This window comes from Eptatretus burgeri, chromosome 15 (genome assembly GCF_056783735.1).
Source record: "Eptatretus burgeri isolate ZD-2024b chromosome 15, Ebu_testis_v1, whole genome shotgun sequence".
Taxonomy (NCBI): Eukaryota; Metazoa; Chordata; class Myxini; order Myxiniformes; family Myxinidae; genus Eptatretus; species Eptatretus burgeri.
In genome coordinates, this window is record NC_140975.1 from 28,796,107 (window position 1) to 28,816,593 (window position 20,487).

Below are 20,487 nucleotides of genomic sequence, written 5' to 3' on the forward strand. Positions count from 1 at the left end.
ATGTTAGTTAAATTTTTCTTTGATTGAAAAGGACTGCATGTTAATTAAGTGCTGTCCTTGAATGCTAAGTGAATAACCGTGTTAGAAATTATCAATGTTACGGTGAGGTAACAGTCATGCAGAAAAGGATAGTAGGATAGTGCAGAGGAATGTGTACTTGCTTTTGAACTGTCTAGTTTGGGTTGGAATCTCGACCCAGCAACAAACGGTCATCCTGGTGTTTCGCATGCAGGGCGAGAAATCAACGTGTGCACCGTCCATCGGAAGGACGTTAAGTCGAAGGACTTGTCTGGCAGCACCGGTCGCTGTTGGACATTAAAGATCCCACCGTGCGTCACACGAAGAGTCAGAGAGTAATCACCACCATCCTGAACAAATTACAAATTCCTTCCCAATTCACCTCCAGTCGAACATCAGGCCTGACCTGCTGGAATGTGAAATACGTCAGCAAAATACATTCCCCAGGCGACCCCACATTAAGGTGGTCGCTAAAGAAGCTGCAGCAGCGGTAGCAAAACAGTAATATGCAGTATGCAATATAAACTATAATGGCACTCGGTGAATTGCATATCTCTGCTCGGCTGAACAGTTTATGTTTTTTTAGCCCACAGAGAGGCCAGATCTGCATATGTACCTTAACCAAAATTAAATCAGCTTGCTGTTGTCATCTATCCAACTCATCCACCAAGTTTGGTCCGAATCCGTTCATGACTTTTTTTAAAATATCATTCCACATGTCGTTTTTGGCCCCATCTCTCAATGGTGAAGAATCACTTGGAAAATATGTAACATTCTAGTATCCGGATCCAGATCTTCACCAAAATCTAATCAATTTATCCTTGTCACACACCCAAACTGTCCACCAAGTTTTGTCCAAATCCGTTCATAACTCTTCGAGATATCCTGCTCGCAGACGGACAAACAGACGGGTGAAAACATAACCTCCGTCCACCTTCGTTGGCGGAACTAATAATCATTACGAACCAAAGTGATGAATACTGCAGGGTGTGAATAGATATTTTCATTTATTTTGCCTTTATATTTTTTACGTGTTTTGATTGTGTCGTGTCATGTATGTTTACTAAACACACAATGATGAACGTCGGTCGTGGTCTGTGGTTTAGTCGGTGGAGGTATGAGGCGATTGGGGTTTGGCGGAGGCGATCATAGTGTACGTTTGCATCGGTGGGACTTTTCTGTGATCGACGTCTTATTAAACTGGAGGAACGTTCAAAGGATGTCGCGGCATAGAGTGCCAAGTTTTTCCTTGGCAGCAGTGTGCAGAATACACATTTTATATAAAAACCGTGCCATGATGTATTTGTGCCGTATGAAATTACTCCCAAAATGTCCAGATCTAATATTATTTTTTGAAAATGCTGCAGTATTTTCGATTGAGGCAGAATTCCTCCACCTGAACAAATTGACGTTTCATATTTACCACAAAGAAAGCACTCGGTTTATGAAACTTTAATCTGTGTACTTTTGACCTTCTCTTTGTGAATTGTTAAGAATGATTGTTTAAAAAAAATACAGCGTAGTAATTACTTTTCATGTACAAAACACAATTTCAAAATGTATTTTCAAACAAACCTTAATAGAGTGTCATAGAATGATTCATTTGAATGATTTAGATGGTGAATTGATAAATCAATAACTAAGACCTGCACTTTCGTTTAGAACTCGTGCGTGTCCGAGTCATTCTGGATATTGCTGTTGATACAATATAAAACTGTGCAAATGACAATTTAAAAATGTTTAATCTTCCTCCACTCTCATTTCCAAATGTCCTTCTCACCTACTGTTTCCTCTTTTTTCCGTTCCTTTCCTTTCTGATTCCTTCTTGGATCATTCACAAACCCACACCTGTCCCTTAATCTCGTTCATTCAGCGCTGTCTTTCTCCTTCCCTTTAATCATCCTTCTAGCCATCCCACTGCTGATGTCGGTTTTACTTCAATCTGCCCTCGGTGTTCTCAAAACGAACCTATTTTTAGCTCACTTGGAGCGAAGTTCCGGGGAGCTTATGGGATGGCACGTCATCCGTCAGTCCATCACTCCGTCTGTCCATCTGTCTGTCCGTCCGTTCGTTCGTCCGTCCGTTCGTCCGTCCATAAAGATTTCCAACTTTTTCTCTGAAACTACACAAACAATTTCATCACCATGTATTTACCAGACTTTGTTTATGGCATTAAAAAAATCGGGTCCTGAGGGGGTCTCTGGTGGTTGACCCCCAAAATAGGTATTTGCTTTCTTCTCAGAAACTACACATGCAATTCTGATGAAGTTTGACTACAACCTTCATCACCCATGATGTACCAAAGTGTGTAACAAGCCTGGTGTTGGCTTTGCAGTTAGGGTGTTGGCTTGGGATCCTATGGTCCTGAGTTCAACCCCCGTTGTCCACTGAATCAACACCAGGGGGTTGACTCAGCCTGTCATCCTTCCGAGGTCAGCGAAATGCGCACCAGTGTACTGGTAACAGGGGCACTGCATCAGCGGCATAGCTGCGACCCTAACCAATGATGCAACCAGCATCCAAAAAGGCTGCACACAATGGGAATCAAAGTTTGTTCATGACATTAGAAAAATCAGGGTGTTAAGGGGAGTTGTCCCCCAAAATATGTATTTACTTTCTTGTCAGAAACTACTCACAATTCCGATGAAACTTGACTACAACCTTCATCACCCGTGATGTACCAAAGATTGTTCACACCTTAAGAAAAAATCAGGATCTAAGGGGGTATACAAGGGGGTTTCCCCCCAAAATATGCATTTGCTTTCTGCTCAGGAACTACATACACAATTCCAATGAAATTTGACCACCATCTTCATCGCCCGTGATGTACCAAAGTTTGTTCATGACATAAAAAATTGGGGTCAAAGGGATGTACGGGGGCGGGGGGGGGGGTTGGGGGAGGTTTTTTTCCCCCAAAATGTATTTGCTTTCTTCTTTGAAACTACACACACAATTTCAATGAAATTTGACCACAACCTTCATCACCTGTGATGTACCAAAGTTTGTTCATGCTACTTAAAAAATCGAGGTGGGATTTTATGGGGGGTGGAGGGGGGCGGTGAGATTGGTCGGAGGGTGGGGTGGATTGTCCCCTGTAAGAGGTATTTGCTGATTCCGTCCCACATTGACTTCCTCCTCAGTATTCCATTATTCTACCAGGTGAGTACCCATGGGTAATGCCCCTATTTTTGTCAGGAATTGCAGGATTATGGTCATAAACCCCTTCACTGGTAAACCTCTTCACTGTAAACCTCTTCATTTCAGAACCTTCCCCCACATTATCTCCTTTGCAACTGATGCCTCCACACCCACTCTGAGTTCCCTTGCCCCCACCCTTTGTCCCCCAATTTTGTGCCCCTCAACCCCATATCCCCCTCCCCCTTATACACTCCCACACTGCATTCCCTCTCAGCTCCCCCATGCCCGATCCTTTATTTCTCCAACACTCCACCACTTCTCCGCTCCCCCACCTCTCCTCACTGCCCCCTCTCCACACCCACCCCCCCTTCACATTCCTGCACCCTGCCAACTTAACCTGACATTGTGTGTGTCACAAAATCCTTCTTTCCTCAGGATATCTGCATTTCTTTTGTTTCTCTCCCCGATTATTGTCTCTGGTGTGACAGGTCTGAACCTTGTCCCAGTGGCAGATTTGCAGTTTACCTGAAGATTTCAATTTTTCACTGTTTGTGTACTGTTCTCACCCCTCAAAATGACCAGGAGGATACTTGGCTGCGCTTTTCCCTCCTCGACCACCTCTTGTTTATCTGTGTGCAGTATCATCCTCCCAACAATGATAATTCCATTTACATAACCCTCTCTCTGTCTACCAACATGGACCAACTTGTAACCACCCATCCAAACTCCCTCGTTCTTATATGCGGCAATTTCAAGTGTCACTGCCAATTAGCTAGGCATTGGCACCTCTTCAAACAGCCACGACACTACAACGAAGGATTTATGTGACTCAATTGGCCTCACCCAATTGGTGACCTTTCCAACCCAGATTTTTGTCAATGGCAAATAATCCCTTCTGAAATAGCTAATGACCGATTTTTCTGCTAAAGTCTCATGATCCTTCACTGCTCCATTTGGTTCATCCTAATATATGCTTGTGAGAGTAAACGTATCTGTGGCTATTGTCAGAGAGCTGCCTCAGTGTCGGAGACTCTGGTAATTCACTCAGGCTGACTGGCAGGGACTGCAAGCTGCCCTCTCACTTCAGGACTGGTCTTTCATCTCCGCTGCCCCTGATATGTATGCTGCTTGGGAATTCATCCACGAAAGCCTGCTCTCACTAACGCACAGATTTATCCCATCTCGTCTGCAGTTATCATATCCATCCGATCATCCCTGGTACACTGAATCCTGTGGTGAAGTAGTTGCCCTCGAACAATTCCTTCTCTTCCTGGAACAACAGTCCGATCGAAAGCAACCTCAGGTCACTCCACAAAGCCCCCAAGAAGTGTGTCCACTCCCAGGAGAGGCATAAAACAACATCTTGCCGACCTCAAGATAACTTTCAAAATTATCTCATTCCTCAAAGACCTGTTGGAACCTTGTCAAGTCCATCTCTGGAATATGCTCCCCCTCCATCCCTTCCCTCGCTTTAAGTGGCACCACTGCCGACTCTGCTCGGGTAAAAGCCAAACGCCTCAATTATGTGCTTGCTTTGAAATATTGTGTACCCATCCCCTCACTTCCTCTACCTACCCTACTCTCTTGTACCCAACTGCTCCCATACACTGTCTTTCTCTTCTGAGTTAGTGGAGAAGTTTCTGGCAATCTTCATCTCCAATTCGGCAACCTGCCTGAACAGCAGCAGCGCACGTGTCCAAAAGATCTGCTCTGCCACTATTGCGCATCCTCTTTCTGCTCTGTTCACCCTCCCATTTGCTCCTGGTCACCTTTCTTTTGAACTCATTTTGAATTTAACAAACGTCATTGCAATACACAATCAGCATGCAAAAACAGTTCCTCTTAACTACAGAGATATTGTCTTACTTCAATCATCAGCAAGGTCATTGACTCAATATATGAAGTTGACATAAAATTCTTCCTTTCCTCCAACAGCCTGATCTCAGGACAACAGTTCAGATTCAGATCCAGTCACTCCACCCTGGACATGCTGCTTCTGCTCTCCCAACAATGGATGGAGGCCTTCATTCTCAGACATGAGATCAAGGCCATCTCTCTGGACATATCTTGAGCGTTTGACACAGTCTGGCACTCCCGCCTTGCTCTCTAAGCCCTCTGCCTATAGCATTCCAAGGCCAGGTCCTCTCGGCTTACCAACATCCTCCACTCTCGCAGTTATTGAGTGGTTCCCAAGGGGATCCTGCCATCTCCTCGCCCTGTTGAGGCTGGAGTGCCCCAAGGCAGTGTCTTAGGCCCACTCCTGTTCTTCATCTAGCGTCATCAATGATGATCGAATGATCGAATCAGGAGTTAGTCAAATGCTTGGAGTATGTCTTTCAACCCTCCCACACACTCTCACTCTTCTTCTCCAAAAGGACCATCTGGCAAACCCTCCCATCTAGTTCCTCAACAAATATCTTGAAGAAGTTCAGTCATTCAAACCTTTGGATATAACTACCGGTCATGCTTTTTCTTGGGCAAGCTATATACTGTATATCCAGGATGGTCTCCAAAGGAAGGTACCGACTGGGCATCCTCCACAATGCAAAGTCTTTCCTTGTCAAATGTAAACTTTAATCAACTCAAGAAGTTTTCTTCCGCAGCTCGATGGGAGGCCAAGCCTCCCCTTTCAGCTGGTGCTCCTGCTTCACACCTTGTACTTCTTGATGCCATGGAAACTTCTGCACTCAAAATAATTGGAATCTCCCATGATGAAACTTAATCTGTGAGCCTGTTACTCACACATCACAGACAGGTCAGTGGCCTCTCTCTTCTACCGCCTCCTTTTTGGTCTTGCACCATCTGTCCTTTCATTCCACACTCCCTCATCTTGCCCCCTCTCCCCCCTCCAGAAACTCCAGAAACTTACTGCTCACTTCCACTCGTTTGTTCCTATTTTCACTTGACTGTAGAATTGACTTCCTGAGTCTGTGCAATCCCATTATTCCCTCCAGGGCTTCAAAATTTCTGTTCACCACCTCCCCCATCTCTCATGATATTTCCTGCTCTCATTAACTCTCCCAAGCCATTCCTTTCCACCTTCATGTTTTTTTTCCCTCTCCTTCACCCCTTTTTTAGTTATTTTATTTCTGACATTTCTGTTTCATCCCCGGTTTTCCGTTCCTCCTCTTTCTGTGCTTGAGCTTGCATCCAGCTTGTTCATTCTTTGTGTCCTCCTTCCCCTGCCTTTGATCTCATTCGTCCCAATGCTCATTCTTCCTCCAATGGTCCCTCTGTTGTGTCAACCTACCTTGCTGCTGATGTCTCCCTGTCCATCGACCCTGATGTTGTTGCCCCCCCTCCCTTTCCACAATGTTCTTCTGTTATGTTCTGGTCCATTCTTTGTTGTCGCTCTTCCATGAGCCTCGACTTTCTATGCAACAAAAAAGTCGAGGCAGGAACCAATTTATGTTTGGCTATAAGGCTATCAGGAAAGTTTTTTTTAATGTTTTGCATGCTTTCGTATGCTGTTGCCATCTGTCTGGCCCAATTCTGCCCACAGCTTAGTTATAGTCATCATCAGTTCAGTCGTATGCTGCCCGTGATCCCTTCAGTTTCTTGCTCACCGACGGGATCTGCGCACATCAGGTTTTAGCAAGTGTGGGATTAAAGCACAGTTTTGTCTTCCTAGACAGGTCCATGCTGCGAGTCTCGTGTGCCTGATGCTGTGTTGATCCTTTCACCGGAATGCGGAGGCCATGGTGTCAAGCTCATTGCTTACTGCATTCGCACAGCTTAGCGGTGATGGTTTCAAGCATGTGTGCTGTTCTTGGTTCTCTGAGGTTTTATTGTCTTGTTTTTGTGTGAGCTTAATTCGCTTGTTTGTAGTTTTACTGTAATTGCTCGTTCTCTAGTAAGTGCCTCGTGTGCTAATTTAAAAAAGTTAGCACCGCTGTTTGCATGGCTTTCTGACATGCGGCTGCTGAAAGCCTTACCATGATGCTTCCCTACTCCTCCACCCCCCCCTCCCCACCCCCCTTCCCCTTGCTGCATTCCCCACACTCTCCCCTGGAGAGCTGCGAAATACAGTTAAAATGGAAATCGCTTTAATTACTACTGCACAATTGACCAGAATCTGGTTATTGGAGGATGGTGCTTGATTGCAAAGTTCATGTGTTTGTTGCTTTTAATAACCATATAAAGTTTGAGCACAGGTCGATTATCATTACAAGTAATAATATATAGGTGCATAAACTCTGCATATAATTTTGTACCACAGGTTAATTCGCTTCGTCCATTACAAGTACAAACACCATTTAATTTAACTCGCACGTATGTTTTCTTGAACGCTATAGCTTCATGGTAAAGCAACTGATCGGGTGGAAAACGAGTGCACAAAATAGGGATGGAACGACAATCCCAGTTCCGCCTTCAACTCCGAGAGTGCTTCAATCTCAGAGCAATTGCACCAAATCACTCCGTCAATCCGAGCTTGTTGCCAAGTGGCTCGTCCTTTGAGTTGCGGTTCCGTCCGTCACGAGATCCCGGGAACACCTGGTTTTCACGAGTATATGCCGACAGACTCTTTCAACAGCTATGCCAATCATGTGCAGGAATTTGGAGGTGGCGCTCGTTTACCCCCATTCCGTCAGCCGCGCGATCATGCGTGCCACCGCCACCTGGCCAGCTCTCCCCGCTGCATCGTTGACAATTTTTGTATTTATAATTCATCACGACTGGGTTCTGGCAGGTGTTGCTCTTGCTGAATAGTAATGAATGACGCTTTCAACTTGCAGATTTTTATTCCTTCCCACCCCCCCCTCTCCCTCAAGGTGATTTTGGATTGGTGTGGTATTTTTTTTTTTTCCCCAAAGCCTTTCCTGAATTACACTCACAATAACCTGAAATCCCTCAGTGTGGATCATTCATCTTTGGATGGTTGTAGGGCTTTTGTAGATGGAAAACTTCCTTTATTTTTCTTTATGCTTGACTATGTCCAATTAAGAATTGTGGCACGTATGCCAACTTGTCAAGGACCCTCGGCCTGCAACTTAGGTTTTTGAACAGTTCTGAGATTGAACCGGCAGTGCTGAGACTCGCTAAAATTTCTCATCTTGATGAAGCAAAATACATTCTTGCAGCAGAATCGATAGCAACTTGATGCTTCAATATAAGCTCTGGAGGATTTAATGATTTTCTCGAGTTGAGAACACAAACACGGCATCGAGAAGGGCCAGTGGTGGTATATGAGATGAAGTTGTCAACTTTGATGTTGTCTTTATTTCTACTGGTAAGGATGAAGCATAAAACTTTGAGCATCACCAAAAGATGTTTCGCTGTACCATTCCTGTCTATGTATTGGTCGAGTTCTTCATATGTTCGAACATAGTATTTCATTGGATTATTTGACCTGGTGAGGCTTCCGTATTGTAGATCTTGAAATAGCAGGGAGTCATTGCTCATGCTTAGTACTGGATGCCATAAGCTGTGTCCAGCTGCTGCATTGTTGACCGGTCAGCCAGAGCAAACCTGAGCTACCAACCGGAGACTTGGCTCGGTTATCAGTGCCTCGTAAAGTGGTGCCATGACAAATATGCAGCGACAGCGTGGCTCTGCCGACCACATGATGAACGATTCCGTTTGATGGGGCATAAAAGTGTCTTTTACCCGAGCTGCTGAACTCCTAGGTGTGCCATACATCTTGGTTTTCTATTCTACACGCGTGCCTAGGCCCGACATGCACTGGTTTCCTCCTGCTCCTTGCTGCTGATAACGTATCAGCATTTCTGCGACAGTTATCACACCACAGAATGCAGGTTAATTCTGCCCACCCACAACAACATTCCTGTGATGAAGAAGCAAGTCACAATTTATTTCACGATTGATTTGTTATTGGGAAGTCCAATCTGATGTTGCTTATCATGGTCGATCTTCTGCTGGTTTTTCATATCGTGTCTGCATTTCTGTATATGGTGGGGAACCTTTAGGTTCACACACTTTCTTGGCGGTGTTATATTACTTTCAAGGTGTTTTTTTTTCTTTTACAGTGATGATGCAGGAAATGGTCAGAGAGTGCCGTGTGCAGACAACACATGGAGTACAAGGAATTTCCGAGACATTGGAGGACTTTCCCGTAAATTGCAAGAATATGAGTAGACTGTATTGTTAAATAACGCAGAACTGTATATTGTACTTACACCTCAGATCCCTTGAGAATGAACAAAGTACTTGGACAGGAGCATCAACAACACCAGCCTTCCATTTATCTATGGCCTTCAAAACTTTGTAAACTATCTCAACTACCTTCACCGAAACCTGTCGAAGCTCATGAGACGAGTTGCTGTCTGCTATATCTCACGCTTATCAATTTGAAAATGTCGAATCAATATCGCTTTGAAAATCAGTATTTCTCTTTGCCTGTCCAAGTGAGGTGAGGATTGTAGCTGAGTGATCCCTTCTCCCCACTCCCCCCCCCTCCACTCTCTTTGTCTGTCCATGTGTTCTTGTCCTGTTTCACCTTTGTCCAACTTTATATCCGTTGGCTCTTTGCCCTCTTTTGTTATACTCTTCCATGAGGTGTGTGTGTGTTTGTGTGTGTGTGTGTATTGTTATGTCTGGCTTCCTTCTTGGGACTACGGTGCAGTAATTGGGCTTTATTTTATTTTGGCCCTGCCCCCTCGGCAGATTTTGAAACATTTTTTAATGAAACTTTATGTATGCAATCAACATTGGGGGACGTAGGCAATATGCAATGATTGTTTTTATTTGACCCCGGTTCATGCCTCAGGAAGGTGTTTGGGTCACGGGTCAAAGTGGGGAAATTTCGTTTAACTTAAAATTTGATATTGGGTCATTCCTTGTGGACCTTTTTGCCATCTTTCAACTTTGCTTTAGGGGGAAAGCATGGGAATTTGCCAATGCACACCACCGACATCACTCTGGTTCAACTTGGAGTGACATTGAATGATTCTCTCCACACTTACAATACCGATGTACAATTTTGCAAGCTGGAAACTCACAAAAATGAACTGTTTAACATGTTTTTTGTTTGCCTGAGTGACAGCATTTGGTTGCATTTCAGAATCTATATATTAATACTGAAGGGCCAATTTTGTGCTCCTCCTAGCGGTCGCGTCACGTTATTCTCGGTACTGTGACCTGGACTGAAAGAAACTTCGTACCTGTGAGAGTGCATCGCACATAGTGGCAACAGTCAACCTTCAACTCTGAAGCAGAATAAACACTTTTCGTTTTACATTCGTTTACATGGCGACGTGTGACGTCACCGCTGAGAGGCGTCAGGACGTCATGACATCATCGGTCATTCGGTGACGTCATTACGTCTGTCGTCGACAGACCGTTACCGCTGAGAGGTGTAATTCCACTCCTCGAAAATAGCGTCTGCAATGTAAAACCCTCTTCTGCACATGCTAACTACCTCAGAATGTGAATTTGACACAAAAAATGCAACAAGAAACATTGTATCTTCTATCTATTCTATATATTAATACTGAAGGACCAATTTTGTGTTTCTAGCGGTCGCGTCACGTTTTTCTCGGTACTGTGACCTGGACTGAAAGAGACTTCGTACCTGTGAGAGTGCATCACACATCGTGGCAATAGTCAACTTCAACTCTGAAGCAGAATAAACACTTTTCATTGAGATGGGGGCGAGAAGTGAAGAGGTGGGGACAGGGGATGAAGAGACGGGGGCAGGGAGTGAAGAGGCGGGGGAAAGGTAAGCAAATTTTTGGGCGGGGGTAAGCAAATTGAAAGCAGGAAACGGGGGGGGATGGGGCAGGAGATGAGGTGAATTAGGTGGGGTTGAGTGTGAGGGGGTGGACAGGGGGAAGGGGGAAAGTGGGGCGGGGAATCAAGAGACGGGGGTCGGGGAGTGAAGAGGCGGGGCCGGGGTAATTAAATTTTTGGGCGGGGGTAAGCAAATTGAAGGTGGGGGTGGGGAATGGGGCAGGGGGCGGGGGATGAGTAGGCGGGGGCAAGCACGTCCTGTCCAGTCCATGTCCCTCGAGTGTGGGTGAGCTGGTGAGGGTGGTTGAATGAACGGAATCCGTCTGTGACGGAGCTTCGGCTAGTGTTCAATATCACTTTTATCAATATCCTTTTATCGGCTAGTGTTCAATATCACTCATCAATCGACAGCGATTTATTTATTTTTATTAAAATTTTTTTTTTTTTAAACTCTCCGCATGACTTAAAAACACAACTACATGAAAGACGTGCATTGCCAAATTGTGCAGACAATGTCCGATGAATATCAACTTGTTTATTCTTTTCCTTCATTAGGAAGTTAAAGATACAACTTCTGTTCCACAGCACATTTGAATTTTGACTGCCACCTTAGTTTTACCCAGAATGCTTAAACTCTCATTGATGTCAACCCTACCTGTATAACCTGCTCAGGGTAGACTATATATCATTGTCCAAAATCGATCTTTTATTTTAACGTGTTCTGCAATTAAACTAGAAAGAGCAATCGGAGATTGCAGACCCACGCCAGAACTTGTTTTTTGTGATGTTTGTGTTGTTTTATGTGGTGTATTTTGAGTGCCATTTGTGTACTGGTGTGTTACATAATTAATTAGAACTGCCACTTTATAGCTGCTGGCAGTGATGACCGGGAACCAAGACCTCCCGCTTTGATCGGACACCTGACCCGGACCCATGACGTTTTTCATTATGATTCAATTGAATTTAGAATGAGATTTAAACAAATTCAATTCAAATCAAATGGAAGACCAAGAAGGTGCAATCTTGCATTGGAGTAATCAGAAGGAACACAAACAAACAAAGATGAAGTCATCAGGAGGAACCTGAATAGGATTCACATTTCAGCTACAACTACTCTACCTTCAAACCCATCCAGGCACAGCCAAGCGAGCCTTTTTCAAATATATATATATATATATATATATATATATATATATATATATATATATATATATATATATATATATATATATATATATATATATATATATATCAAAATAAAAAAAAAATCAAATAATTCTGGCTGCCAGACCATGTGTCAGGCTGCCAGACCAATGCCAGGCTGCCAAATAATTCTGGCTGCCAGACCTGCTAGACCAGACCATGTGTCAGGGACACAAATGTTCCTGCCTCTGCAGGTCAAGTTGAAATTTACAACATGTATTCCCCATCACTACTAGATTATAATTGTGAAGTTTCATGTCGATTGATTAAGCGGTTCCAGAGAAAACATTAAATATTTTTCTTCAATCCAATATGGCTGCCAAACCATGTCACCTATCAATTATTCCTCAACAAACTTGTACACCCAATGCCAAACGCGACATCTGATCAATATGACATTAAACCTGGTGTTGGCGCAGTGGTTAGGGCAGCGGCTTGGGATCCAAAAGGTCCTGAGTTCAAGCCCCGTTCGGCCACTGAATTAATACACCAGGGGGTTGACTCAGCCTGTCATCCTTTCGAGGTCGGCGAAGTGAGTACCAGTATACTGGGCCGGTGTATACCCCGGTTAAAATAGGTGTACCATATCCCTGTGTCATAAGAGGCGACCAGGGTTGCGTCAGGAAGGGCATCCGGTGTAAAACATGTGCCAAATCACTATGCGGATCATCCGTATGATCCGCTGTGGCGACCCCTAACGGGAGCAGCCGAAGGAAGAAGAAGAAGAAGAAAAAACTTGTACACCCAATGCCTGGGGAACATTTGTGTGACGTTTCCCCTCAATCTGTCCAACCGTTCTGGAGAAGATTTTCATAGGTTTTAGGGTAAATCCAATGTGGCTGCCAAACCATGTGACCGATGACGTCATATGTTTGAACCTTTTGTTCGTCATGGATAGGCGGTCATACGTGTTATGTTTCGCTTTGATCTGTTCATCCATTGGAAAGAAGATTTTTGAAGGTTTTTTTTTTGTTTTTTTTAAAAACAATATGGCTGCCGAATCACATGACAGATGACTTCATCAAAAAAAAATTCTGTGGAACATTTTATCCCTTGATGACCGTCAAAAGTTTTCATATTGATCAGATGTCGCGTTTGGCATATGCAATTATGACGTCAAAATGAAGGCACCTGTGACGTCATTAAAAATCACACTTATTCCTCATGAGGAGTACTTGCCATGTGCCAAGCTTCAATTTTTTTCCTTGGTGTGGTTTCAGCGATAGAAGTCCAAAGGTTTTCCGTTTTTCCAACATGGCTGCCACACACCACGTTTCATATGACATCATAATTATGATTCAAACATTTTGCACGAGTAGTCGCACCAATGGTGAAAATTTTGTCTTCATCTGACAAGCGGTTGCGGAGAAAAACATGAAAGTTCTGTGCAGACAAAGAAACAGACAGACAGACAAACAAGCAAACAGACCCAAACGCAATACCCTCTCCTTCGGTAAGGATAAAAAGTTAATGTCAACCTTGAACCACCTTTGGAGATTCCCAGCTTGGTCAACAAATGCTTATTAACAGCACGGGTCATGAGTTGAAGTATCAAGTCCAGTGGCCATACATGCCATGTATTGGCCAGATTTGACGAAGGTGGAAACCGATTCTGATTGAAGAAAGGCCTAACAGATGCTGAGGCTGACCTCAAGGCCAGGCTTGCAGAACTCACTAAATGACAGCATATTTAAACGGCACAACTGTAGCTTCGCGTAAAGCGCGTTAATTGGACGTGTGGGTGTTGAGTGGCAGTTCAGATGGAGCTGTGGAATTGTGATGAATTTAAATATATCTGTGAGTGTTTTGGATTTATTTTACTGCAGCTAAATGATATTACACATTGGTTCATGTAATATCATGAACAGAATTCTGCAGGTGTGCTCCTGGGAATTGACAAGTGTTTGAGTAAATTAACATTTATGTGAGTTCGGATTCTTTGTTCTTCTGTTTAGCCAATTATTGTAGATAGTGTTCCATTCTGTTTCACTCACATTTGCACTTCACTGTTTTGTGCCGTCATCGTCGTGATTGAAATTTTACTTCCCCCCCCCCCACCCTTTTCTGAACCTATCTTCAATTCTTTTTTTTTATTGTTCCATTGGAATGACCAAAAGGATATTTTGAACGACTAGAAACACCCACTCCTTTCGGGAGAAGTCTGGTGGGGGAGGGTGGGGGGCTGGAGGGATCGTGGTGGAGGTGGGGCAAATATATTTTGTGCTAAGACTCATCATCCATAGCCCTGTCTACAGCAGGGATCAGTAAACCACTTGCACTGTGGCACATGTACAACAGAAAATTGTGAGTCTTTCATTGTGAGAGAGAGAAAATTGTGAAAAATTTTTTGCAGCAATGGGGGGAGGGGAAGTTGTGACCATGACCGGACACTGGGTACGATGAACACATATGCAAAATTTTGTGGAGATCAGCCCAGCCCTGTTTTTATGCCTCCGCTGATGAAGTCGCCGTGGGCATTATGTTTATGGGTTATCTGTCCATCCATGCTAATTTTCTCTGTTTTCTTTGCAACCGCTTATCTGATTGACACAAAATTTTCATCATACGTGCGACTATTCGCATAGAATGTTTTCTTGATAATTATGGAATTATAGGTCAAAGGGTGTGGCAGCCATGTTGGAAAATAGGAAAAACTTTGGAACTCTGAGTCTCCAAAACCGCTCCATGGAAAAAATTGAAACTTGCCACATGTGAAGTACCCCCAGGTCAGGTCAGGTATGGGAGCATGCGCCGGAGCAGCGCATCGCTGCGTCCACTTTCTGCCGGTACTCCATGGGCCTCCGTCTGGCCATTCCCCAGGCAGATGCCTGGCCCATCCCCATTTCCTTGAGATGCAGATCAACCTGCTGCAACCACGAGTAACATGGTCTGCCCATTGGCCTCCTCCACTCACGAGTCTCCCTCGGTGAGAGAATCTGGTGAGCAGGATCAGCATCAGGTAAATGAGCCACATGCCCATATAGCCGCAGCTGAAGCTCATGTACTATGTCGGTAACAAATCTCATTTGAATCTTTCTCAGCAACTGCTCGTTGGATACAAAGTCCGACCAGCGATAGCCAAGGATTCTCTGAAAAGACCTGGAACCAAAGGAATTAAGTCTCCGTCTGAGAACCCTGGTCAAAGTCCAAGTCTCACATCTGTAGATCAAGACTGGAAGCACCAAGGACCTGAAGACTCGGACTTTCATCCTGCACAGGTACCGACAGCGCCACACCCCACGATCCAGTGAATACATGACCCCCGAGGCCCGACTCAGATGTCTGTTGACTTCTGGCTCACAGCTTGCAGAGACATGAATATCACTGTCAAGGTAAGTGAATCTCTCCATGATCTCAAGATCCTCACCACAAACAGGCACAGACAAGATAGCAGCATCCAAGATGTCATTGAAAGCCTGGATCTTAGTTTTGACCCAGGAAACCTATAATCCCAGTGGCTCCGACTCCTCATTCAGCACCTGGAGGGCCCCCAAAAGGATATCCAGTCTCCGCTCTCAGCAAAGATGACTGCATCATCTGCGAAATCAAGGTCAGAGATCTTGACATTCACAAACGATGCACCGCAGCTTGATTTCTCTGACATCGTCCGCAGAATTCAGGCTGTAGAAGCGCTGAAAAGTGTGGGGGCCAGTACACACCCCTGACAAACTCCAGCAACAACTGCAAATAAGTCAGAGATGGTACCACCACATCTCACAGCATTCTCAGTACTAGAGTATAGTTCAGACATCAGATTGATCAGTTTTTGTGGCACCCCACGAAGACCAAGAATCCTCCAGAGGGCATCCTGATTCACTGAATCTAATGCTTTGCAAAGTTCAACATAGGCTGCAAGCAGCCCCTGCCGGAACTCTCGTCTGTGTTTTGTGAGGCACCGAAGGGCAAAGATGCGGTCAATCATTGACCTCTGGTGTAAAGCCTGACAGCTCTGGGCACTGGTGCTCAAGCAGATGGTGGCGAACCCGATTAAGAATTATCTGAGCAAAGACCTTGCCCGGCACTGATAGCAATGTTACCCCGTGGTAGATGTTGCAGTCCTGGCATTCATCCTTCCCTTTCCAGAGAGGGACAACAAGGCCCCTCTTCCAGTCAGTTGGGATTATGCCTGTGTTCCAGGCAGAGCACAGAACAGAACTGCAGAACACATGAGTGCAGCATTTCCCCCAGCCTTGAGAAGTTTAACACGGATGCTACAGATCCCAGTAGCTTTACCTCATTTCAACCGATTCATCGCAGCTTGTGTTTCCACAAACGAAGGTGGTTCACAGGTGATTAGAGTGTCACCAATATGGATAGTAACACCCTTGACATCCAACTCAACAGCTGGTGGATCAGCCTGTTACAGCTGCTCAAAATAACTGGCCCAGTGGGCCTTCACTTCACACTCCTCTGTCAACAGTCTACCACTACTATCTCGCTACTATCCGGTCTCTGAACCTCAGAGAATGCTGCAGTTCCGATGTTCAAACGCTTGAGCTCAGATGATAACAGAGTAAGGTGATCGTCCTCTCTTAGGGATAGGACATTCCAGACACCCCACCGAAGGGACCACCTCAGGTTAACCCAAGGAGACGGCTGTCTGGTGGATGACAGCTCAGCACCACCCCGCCACATACCATCACAATCTGACCCAAGAAGTTTACCCCGTGCTTTTCCTTCTGTCATCAAGGAATGGGGTTTTGCCCCAATTCCATCATCCGGTGAGCTGTCCTGCGAAGTACCCCCTCCCCCCCCCCTCCGCCATGGGAAATAAGTGTGGTTTTTTTTGTTTTTGATTATGTCATAGGTAGCTTTGTTTTGACATCCTAATTGCACACGTCGAACGCTTTATCCGATCAGTGTGAAAAATTATGAGGGTCATCTGGGGCTAAATTGTGGGGGAAAAAATTGATGACACCATCGGTAATATCACTACGTCGTCATATCACGACGTCGAAGAGTGCCCTTCTAGTTTTTTTATGATTTCTCAGACGCGCTCGCACATCCTCATCGACACTATACATGCATGGATGGACCGATTTTGTTCAAACTTGGCACAAGCACTGTACGTGATGGCATACACATGGACTTCGCTTTATTTTGCAATGTAATCAAAGATGGACAACTTGTAGACTGGCAGACATTTTGGTTGTACATAAATATGGGCTAGCCCTTTAACTCCCTCCAGCAAAAATCGAGTTCAGGAAGGAAAACAGAGAAAAAGGACATGGTCGGGATCTACAAGCGGCAAATTTGGTTGTGATGAGGTAAAATGCCGTAATATTTTTTTTTCCAAGTCCTGCTCAACGGAAGGGTGCTGAAGGTGCCAAAAAGTTGATTTGTGTTCTGCAGTGTTCAAGTGTATAATTCAAATGAAATGAAATAAAGGTTTTAAAGGTTGTAGAAAAATAAAATTATGAAGTTTACCTGCAGTATCTTTTACACCACCTTATTAGCTCCCATTGGACTTAGTCCGAAATGGGGGCTTATGGATTTGGTCTCGATTTTTGTGTCCGTGTGTGGGTCCATGTGTCTGCAACCATATCTCTGACATGTATGATCCGATTTTATTTGTACTTGGCAAAAAGTCAACACATGATGGTATACATATGCACATCATTTTTTTTTCCAGTTCAGATCCAAGACGGCCGACTGGTGGCCACTTTAGTTATTAAAAAACCCCAATATTGAACATGTCCTCAACCATTTCTCAGACATGCATTTACCATTCTTGTTCAAACTTGGCACACCGATAAAGAATGATGGCTTATGTATGCATGTCATTTTTTTTTTAGATCAGATCCAAGATGGGCGACTGGCGGCCATTTTGTTACTAAATGTGTCCCCAACCATTTCTCAGACATGCATGGACCGATTTTGTTCAAACTTGGCACAAGCACAGTACGTGATGTCATACACGTGGACTTCGCTTTATTTTGCGATGTGATCAAAGATGGACAACTCGTAGACTGGCAGCCATTTTGGTTGTACATAAATATAGGCTAGCCCTTTAACTCCCTCCAGCAAAATTATGAAAACAATGGGGGCTATGACATTTTATGTCTTTTTTACTTGTTTAACACGTTGCATTCGTTCTCCGTGCCTGTTGTTTGTGTCCTTTATGTTTGGGTCCAGTTTCCTGTTTGGAATGATTTCCAATTTTGTTTGACTGCCAGACAGGCAGACAGAGTGAAAAGAATCGCACCTGTGTCTGAAGGAAGCGGTTCAGTTTGGCGTTTTTAATATATCAAATAGGCAAAGTCTAGAAATGAAGGAAACCCCATTAGAATTACCCTTTAGAACCCTCGATAATTACCCTTTAGAACCCATTAATATTACCCTTTGGAATTACCCTTTATTGTTTTTTTCTATACATTGTCGAGGCTCGTATGAGGTGAGACCGGAGAGGAGACGGTAGAAGACAGAAAGACCACCGAGCTGCCTGTGGTGAGAGAGGGAGGGGCATAAAGACTCAGCCTCATCGCGGGAGATACCAATGATCCGAAATGCCTTGGTTTCTACAACGTGAAGTTGAGAAAGATGAGAGAATTTGCCTGATAGAATGATCCTTTATAATTACCCTTTATAATCCTCGAGAATTACCCTTTAGAGGAGTAGGAGGAGATTGGGACCATACTCTGTGCAGAGCGTTGGTGCTGTTTAAGCAGTCTCCTTGGCTATTTGGCACAATCCTGGACGGGTCGCCATTCCGACACAGTATACCAGCATGCTGGCACTCATTTTACCGACCTCGGAAGGATGACAGGCCGAGTTAACCCCACCCGTTTTTATTATTCAACAGCTGAGCGGGATTTGAACTCAGGACCCTAGGACCCCAAGCCCACCACTCTAACCATTAAGCCAACACCAGGCATACTCTTTAGAACCAATTATAATTACCCTTTAGAACCCTCTTGAATTGCCCTTTGGAACTACTGCTTAGAACTACCATTTGGAACCCTCCAGAATTACCCTTTAGGACCCTCCAGAATTAAACACGGTGGGTTAGAACGGTTATTCTTCTTCTTTTTTTAAGGACGGACAGACGGATGGAAGAAAGGTACCCAGATATGGAAGTGGCTTCACCACTTAAAAATTATCTCACTCCTCTCTGCAAATGTGCGATTGGGACAAATTCAGAGCCAAAGTACTGTATTGCTCAACCACATGTTTGTTTGTCGATTCATGGTCTGATTTGTGTTCAAAATATAACATTCAATTGAAATTAGGTTGCTCCTCTCTCATGAACTGACATTTGTAGACAGACAGACAGAAGTGAAGTAATTGATTAACCTCACTTTTCACTCTTAACCAGTCCTGCTGGTGAAATGTGGTGTCTATCTGCATCAACAGACAGGTAGAAGAATGTATGAAATCAGCAGAATGTAGACTGAAGTATATCCAACCAAAATAACTTCATCGGGAACAAAAGAGCTCCGTTGAAGGGTTAACCTCTGAATCATCAGCCTCCTCTTCCTTCCCAGGTTAGCATATCTTGATCCACATCATGTTGATTTCATGCATTGTTCAATCCTGAAACTTTGCCTTTCCTTGCTGATTGTGTTTCAGCAAAGCACTTTTGTTGTGGTAATGAAATACAATTTATTGGTCCACCAACCTCCCTCCCGCCTCCACCCCCCACCTCCGCTCTCTCCCACTATCTCTCGCAAGGTCTAACTTTCCTCGTCTCCTTTGTCAGTGATGAAAGAAATGTCTGACTCTGTCTTTTACCAATTTCAAATGTATTCACACGCAAGGCACAGTGGTTACATATTCCTACCTTCTTTCTGCTTAGAAATTCATTTATGCAATAAAATCACAGCAAATTGCATTTATAGGCAGCTACGGCTCGTATGATATCGGTTGTTTTAGGCCACGACGTTTGCAGAAAGCCAAACCTCATATCCAGTGCTATCCATTATGCAAGTCTCAAAGCAAATGACAATAACTTCAAATAAAACTTACTTTGGGAACATTCTGTAAATTTATAATGAGAGCAGAACCCTCAACTGGCTCTTGCACTGTTTACACACCGCACTTATCCCTTTGTGGCCATTTCAGCAACGTTCCCGTGACACCTTCTCTCACGATGATCTTGTGACCCCGTCTTCAGTGGCAAGGAGCAAAGAGTATAATGAGATGTGCTGAGTGAAATGAGCTCGTCCTCGAAACTCGGTGAGGGCTTTGGGCAAACGCACAGCACAGTGAACAGTGTTTGAGCAGAATATCTCTTCTTGGCTTTAGAATGTTAATCTCGTCAATGAGATGCACACACAAAGCTGGCTGATAGTCTGCTGTTTTATCAGCTTTATATCAACAAGGATTCACCCGGAACGTTAAGCCATCACAAACCCCCTCTGTGAGATATTTCCCCACAGAAATGAAGCCTTCACATTTCTGGAGTATTTCACAACCATCTTTTTTTGATGAAGGAGTTGT

General features: G+C 44.2%; 1 protein-coding gene across 1 annotated transcript in view; it reads left to right on the forward strand.

Annotated features, from left to right (window-relative positions):
* MRPL11 (mitochondrial ribosomal protein L11) overlaps positions 1-20,487 on the forward strand; it is a 158,920-nt gene that overhangs the window by 42,256 nt on the left and 96,177 nt on the right. The gene's annotated exons all lie outside the window — the stretch shown is intronic.